Source organism: Culex pipiens, chromosome 3 (assembly GCF_016801865.2).
Source record: "Culex pipiens pallens isolate TS chromosome 3, TS_CPP_V2, whole genome shotgun sequence".
Classification (NCBI taxonomy): domain Eukaryota; kingdom Metazoa; phylum Arthropoda; class Insecta; order Diptera; family Culicidae; genus Culex; species Culex pipiens.
The window spans coordinates 93,576,067-93,583,608 of record NC_068939.1 but is presented as its reverse complement, the minus strand read 5'-3'; positions in this window follow the sequence as shown (position 1 = coordinate 93,583,608).

Here is a 7,542-nt window from a genome sequence, read left to right as displayed (position 1 = left end):
TTTGGAAAAAAGAATTGAAAATTGCTGTTCTGGTAAAAACAATTTAAAAGTGCTGATATGCCAACATTAGGTGCACGATGCAGTTGCATGCTGTCCTCCTAGTCTTAGTAAACAATGTCTTGTGAGTTGTATATTTAAGTAAAAATTTCGTTTAAATCTTTGTCGAGACAAAATGATGTATTTCAGCAACATAATAAAAACAGACTTTTTCCAGAAGAGACGCAGACACTGCTTAAGCAATGTGGCAACCGGGCGATACGCATGCTGCGCGACTCTCGCACGTAAGCAAAAAGACCCGGCCGGAGGTTATGCAAAAATCACCTTTTTTTGTAGCTACAAAAAAACTTTTTCATGGCATAACTTTAAAAGTACTTCACTAAACAGAACAAAATTTAGTAGGGTCTTAGGGGACCCCAAAACGAACAGAATAAGGCGGATCCAGCCAAAATCGGTTCAGCCAGTTCTGAGATAATTGTGTGGAAAAAATCATGTCTACACACATCCCCACAGACATTTGTTCAGAATTTGATTCTGAGTCGATAGGTGTACGTGAAGGTAGAGTCGATGACTCCAACCATCCGTGGGGTCGACGGGGGCTCTTTGTGCGGCGGTGTGAGGAAGAGCGCCGAGCTTCGTGTTGCAGTTGCCGAGCATTAGGAAGCAGCTTTGGCAGCTGGCTCCAGGTGTTGGAATTCGGGTGTCGCCGATCTTCGGAGATGAATCATCATCAAGTGCATAAATCCGGTGAGAAAATTCCAATAGGAATATTTTATGTGTGAGTGTGAGTGAGTGTCCAAAAGTTGAGCCGGATCAACTGATCAGTGATGCCAAACATTAAAAAAAAATAAAAAAAATTATCAATAATTCAATAATAATAATAAAATTTTATTTCCATGAATGTTCTATGATAGGAATATATTTATTGATCCGGCTCATCAAATGACATGTGCGTGAGAAAAAAAAAAGTTGTTAAAGTATTAATAAATATTATAAAACTTTTTTTTTTTTTGCAGCATTTTTAAGGAATCGCACGAAAAATCACGGTACGGAATACCCTCACGGCAAGTCACGTTTTATCGTATATTCGAATGATTTTCACCGCGAAGCGCGATATCTCTCGGGGAAGTGAGACTTTTTGCATTAACGTCGGCTAATTTAGCTCTTTCTAACATATTAAATAGTTTTTCGGTTTGATGTTTATATTAATATATTTTTCCTATTCAAAACTATTTGAAGAAATTTGCACATTTAACTTCTTAAGCGTGATCAAACTTGTCGTGTAAAATCGGATAATATCTCGGAATGTTCGAATCGCTATGCTGAAATCAATCTGATATAATATAACTTTGTTCGATCTTTCCGCAGCCAGCTGCCTAAGAAAGAACACTTAAGTAAATAAAAAATCCATCAACTTTGAATTTTCTCAACAGCAGCATCCGATTGCTTGCCTTGAGAGTAAATTTCCAATCCTATAAAAGACTTAATTTATCAAATGTAAACGGGAACAGTCTCAACAGCAGCTTCCGATAGTCTGCTTTGAGAATAATAACTTACCCTTTAACCTCACTTATGCCAATGGTCGTATCGCTTGCTTAGGGCGAATCCCAGACCTTTACCTTTCACAACTACCAACTCCACGCGATGCTTACGCAGCTCTGTTGTTTAAATTCAATCAAATTTGATCAAACGGTCAGTTTGATCGAGTTCCACAATAGGGCTGGGAAAAAGAGCCTGCGGTTTCGCTACCTTTTTCTAAGTAAGTTCAGTATCAACACTTCCCGTGCTCCTAATCCTTATTCCTGCCCCGGTGAATGGTGGAGATGGGAGCGGCCGGCAATGGATGGCTTTCATGGTGCTGGCTGTCCTGTCCTGGTAGAATTGGTTTTAATTCCTTTTAATCAATTTCTAAGCAACCTGGGCTGGATAATCATCACACAAACATGAAGAAATCCAGTCTGCAACCCGCTAAGATAACCATCTCCATGCGAATGCGAATGCGAATGCGAATGCGATAGGTGTACGTGAAGGTATATCTAGGAGGTGTATTTAAAAAGTTAATTTTTCGAGTGATTTTATAACCTTTCCTCAGTGAGGTTAGGAAGGCAAAACATATTCTCTATCCCCTTTAGCCTATTCAACCTTTGGTCATCCCACATATTCGGAACACCCACAAATTCGGAACACTTTTGTGATAATTGGCCCTACTATTTTTAGGACCTTTATTTGGACATTCTCTTGCTATTTCACTAGTAACAGTAGTACTTTTTGACTTCATTTCAAGACTATTTTATCCTGAGCAGCAAAATACTGCCTACAAATTGCCTGTTCTTTAATTGTGGGATGTTATTGTGCCTCCCACAATTGTGGAACACCTGAATTTAAATGATATTTTCACAAAAAAGTTATCAGACCATTCATAAAACATACACAGAAAAAAAAATCATGGTAATATTACATCTGGGAAGGGGTACATCTTTTATGTCAGAAAAAAGGTGTAATTTTACCTCTGCAAATGTGTAATTTTACCACATTTCTGGTGTAATGTCACTTTTTCAGTCTAACTTGAGGTAAAATTACATCATAAAAGAGGTAATATTCAACCTTCCAAAATTAAAGCTTCCAAATTTACATTATTTTTTTCTGTGTAACTAAGCTTGAGTTCCGTTGGTTTCAGTGTGTGATGTCATTATTTTGTAAAAATTATGTACCAAAAAACCAAAGTTTGTTTACATCCGTAGGAAAAAAGTGTTCCGAATTTGTGGAATTCAAGGGCAGGGCTGTGGAGTCGGAGTCGGAGTCGGAGCCGGAGTCGGTGGAGTCGGGTCTTTTTGGGGACCCGGAGTCGGAGTCGTCAAAACTCGAACAGCTGGAGTCGGAGTCGGAGTCGGAGTCGGCTAAATTTTTTTGAGCCGGAGTCGGAGTCGGAGTCGGAGCCGACAATTTTAGATAACCCGGAGTCGGAGTCGGAGTCGGAGTTATCTAAAATTCAACAAAAAATATTATTTTTATTATTGTTCATGATTTGTTACAATGCAGGTTAATTCATAAAATATCTTATATTTTTAATTGTCGCATGCACTGCGTTGCCTCTTATTTTAATTTTTTAAAAAGATTTATCAGATGCCATTATGTTTTTGAAGCATTTTTATTGTGATTGGAATGCTTGAATTGTTTTATTTCACTATGATCACTAAATGATAACCTTTTAGTCCTCTCTAACTCAAGTATGTAGTATCATAACTTAAAAAATAATAGACAATATTGGTTTTGTATTCAGAAATATTCAATTGTTTCTTGACTGCATCTTTTTGCCTATATTTATGTACCTTTTCAATTCAAATTTGACCAAATTTAATCCAGTTCATTCTGAAAAAGTACTTAACCCCGATAGCATATATTTTGGAGGTTTTAAGTAAATATTTTTTTCAGGAAAAAAGTTACAAGGTACATAAAAAGATTTAAAATAATAAGCACTGTTTTTGGAAATCTGAAAAAAACTCAATGAGAGTATAACTCTTCCATCAAATAATCAACGATTAAAACAATCTACTACTTGGAACTCAACATGCGCATTTTTTTTATAACTAAGTAGTACTTAGTTCAAAAGTACAAAAAAAAATAAAGTTTCACGTTTTAAATATTTGAAACTGACAAAAAATATCAAAAAAAGTTGCAACTAATTTTGAAAGAATCATTGAATATGTTAAATATATCGATTATTTTAATGTTTACTATTTCTCTACTATAATCTGAAAGTGTCGATCCTTGGGAAAACTATTTTGATATCATTGCATATTATCGTTGAATGAATCTCAAGATTTCAGTTCCAAAAGACATAAAAAAAAGTTTAATAAAAAAGAAAGGATTTTAATTTATTTTCCAAACATTGTTCAACCGGTAAGATTTTTTGCGTAATGTATATTTCCCGCGCAGATATGACCAAAATGTACCAACAAAATCTTCTTGTAAGGTAGCTTTAGGGGTCCTTTTGAAATATCTGTGACCTAGAAAATATTTTACCGGAGGCGCGCGATCATTCATAAAGCTTCGTTTTAGGTGAAGATTCAAGAAGTATCGCGCGCCTGCTTTAAAATATATCGAACATTTTAAAATTAAATAAATTAAAAAAATCCTGGGTAAAATATTGTTCATGTTGCGGATTTTTGAAAAGGACCCCTTAGGCGTCCTTCCCACGAAGATATTTTTCAGGTATATTGATTTGCAATAACAATCTCCTTCAGCCATGGCGTGATGTCCATGCACGTCTAATCTAATCTAATCTAATCTAATCAAACCCTAGCGCAGCCAATCTTTCGAAGGGATCCTGGAGAGTGCCTTAGGTTAGATTACGCCTAGCCTCTTCTTGTCATTTATTAACATTTGTAGTGCACCATTGCATTAGAATGCATTGAAATATCACAAAACGTTAAACCGACCAGGGCTACTGTGTAGAGTACGGGGTGTTCAAACAACAATACAGTTCTGAATCTACAGGGGAGGAAGAAGCGTGGGGACACACTACCATACGCTCCGAGTTTTGGTGATGTCCATGCACGTCTTAAATATAAATCAATGGAGCTTAAAAGAATTGATTCGTTTAAAATTATATTTTTAAATCACAAGTGACTTTGAGAGTCACTGCGCTTCTTATAAATGTCAGCCTAAAAGTGAACAAATTGAATTTATATGTTAATCGATCATTAAGGCTAGGTTTCTTTTAAAAGTTTATTAAAAAATAACGTTCGTTTCTAATAAATTAAATGTAATTTAGAGGTTATGTAAATAAATCCTTATTTACTTACAAAATTGTTCTTCTAAAAATGCCTTCAAAGCTGGATTTTTTTTATTTCTGTTTTAATAACGTATAAAACTGGTAACCTAGAAACCTTTTTTTCTGTTTTGTAATTCGAACTTATTTTCCTTGCGAAAAACTTGACACTTAGAGAGTAATTAAATACACGCAAAAAAGTCCGTTCGCGTAAACGTGAACAACGTACCATGAAAATGGAAACAAAGCAAATTTTATGATAAGATTTTGCACCGTGAACAAATGCATGTTTGCAATCGATTTCCATGAACGTTTGTTCACGAAAAACCGTAACGCCTGGTCTGGTTACGTTTTTCTAGTTCCCGTAATCATAAACTTCGTTCATGGTATTAGGAAACAAATCATAGGGGGAGAGGGGGTAATATGCACCCCCTAAGGGAAAACTGTGATTTCTCAACCATTACAGCATTACTGTGGAAGAATTTTGTTCGATGTTCTAAAACAACTATTATTCTTCGTCATCCATGTGAAAAAAGTCTTAAAAAACCTCAAAATTGTTCGAAAATATCAAATTTCTAAAAACATTTTTGATTCATTTCAAACAACCATGCGGGGCAATATGCACCGCAACATTGGGGCAAAATGCACTACAACAACGGGGCAAAATGCACCACAACATGGGGCAAAATGCACCGGGTAAAATCAGTTTTCACTAGTCACCACTAGATGACACCGCTGTTTTTACTAAGGAGCTTCACAGCGGTGCATTTTGCCCCGACCACGCTTTTTGCAGAAAATTTAATTAAAAATGCATTTTTTGATGTTTTTGGACTCATCTATCTACAGAATAATGAAGATTATGGCAAAAACTATTTACCTCAACACTTACAATATCAATAAATGCTTTTTATATTGTCCAAAAGTAATAATGAAAGTGCAAAGAAAATTAGATAAAAACACAACATTTTAAAGTTTTGCAAATAACTTGAGCTGTTTTTATACTGCGATGCTCAAATTTTTCCAGCATGGTTTAGCAATGTTAAGCTTCCAATTTCTATGATTTTTCCCCTGAAAATTCTTCCAAATACCGTGAAAAGCAGGGAGTGCATTTTGCCCCGGGGGTGCATATTACCCCCTCTCCCCCTACATTTGTTCACGCTCATGCGAACAAAAAACACGAAATTGTGGGCGTAGCCACAGCTTTGAAACAGAGACGAAGAACGTTCAGAAATTATTAAACGGGAAAGTGACAGTTGTAGGGTATCATTCACTGATAACGTGACGAACTATTAAATTTTGGCTCGTGTACGGATTTAGTTTTCTACAGTCAGTTATTCGGATGGCAAATTAGATAAGTTAACCGATTTTGGATTTTTTGGCCGCAAATGACAAATACCGGGAACCTGCCCAATTCAAGGGCAACCAACGGACCCTGGACCAACCTGGCCACTACGGAACGGGTCACCGGTTACCGGTGGCCACTTGGGGTCACTTCGGAATTTGCAAGGAACCGAGTCATGTGACGTATCAAAATTCATCAAATTAAAAACTGTGACCGTTTTAAGTGAAACCAATGTCCTCTGGCCCAACCTGGCCACTCCGGAACGGGACACCGGTTACCGGTGGCCACTTGGGGACACTTCGGAATTTACAAGAAACCAGGTCATGTGACGTATCAAAAATCATCAAATTAAAAACTGTGACCATTTTAAGTGATGCCAACGTCACCTAGACCAACCTGGCCACTCCGGAACGGGTCACCGGTTACCGGTGGCCACTAGGGGTCACTTCGGAATTTGCAAGGAACTGGGTTATGTGACGTATAAAAATTCATCAAATTAAAAACTGTGACCATTTTAAGTGATGCCAACGTTCTCTGGTTCAACCTGGCCACTCCGGAATGGGTCACCGGTTACCGGTGGCCACTTGGGGACACTTCGGAATTTGCAAGGAACCGAGTCATGTGACGTATCAAAATTCATCAAATTAAAAACTGTGACCGTTTTAAGTGAAACCAATGCCCTCTGGCCCAACCTGGCCACTTCGGAACGGGAGACCGGTTACCGGTGGCCACATGGGGACACTTCGGAATTTGCATGAAACCAGGTCATGTGACGTATCAAAAATCATCAAATTAAAAACTGTGACCATTTTAAGTGATGCCAACGTTCTCTGGTTCAACCTGGCCACTCCGGAATGGGTCACCGGTTACCGGTGGCCACTTGGGGACACTTCGGAATTTGCAAGAAACCAGGTCATGTGACGTATCAACATTCATCAAATTAAAAACTGTGACCATTTTAAGTGATGCCAACGTTCTTTGGTTCAACCTGGCCACTCCGGAATGGGTCACCGGTTACCGGTGGCCACTTGGGGACACTTCGGAATTTGCATGGAACCGGGTCATGTGACGTATCAAAATTCATCAAATTAAAAACTGTGACCATTTTAAGTGATGCCAACGTTCTCTGGTTCAACCTGGCCACTCCGGAATGGGTCACCGGTTACCGGTGGCCACTTGGGGACACTTCGGAATTTGCAAGGAACCGGGTCATGTGACGTATCAAAATTCATCAAATTAAAAACTGTGACCATTTTAAGTGAAACCAATGCCCTCTGGCCCAACCTGGCCACTCCAGAACGGGAGACCGGTTACCGGTGGCCACATGGGGACACTTCGGAATTTGCATGAAACCAGGTCATGTGACGTATCAAAAATCATCAAATTAAAAACTGTGACCATTTTAAGTGATGCCAACGTTCTCTGGTTCAAC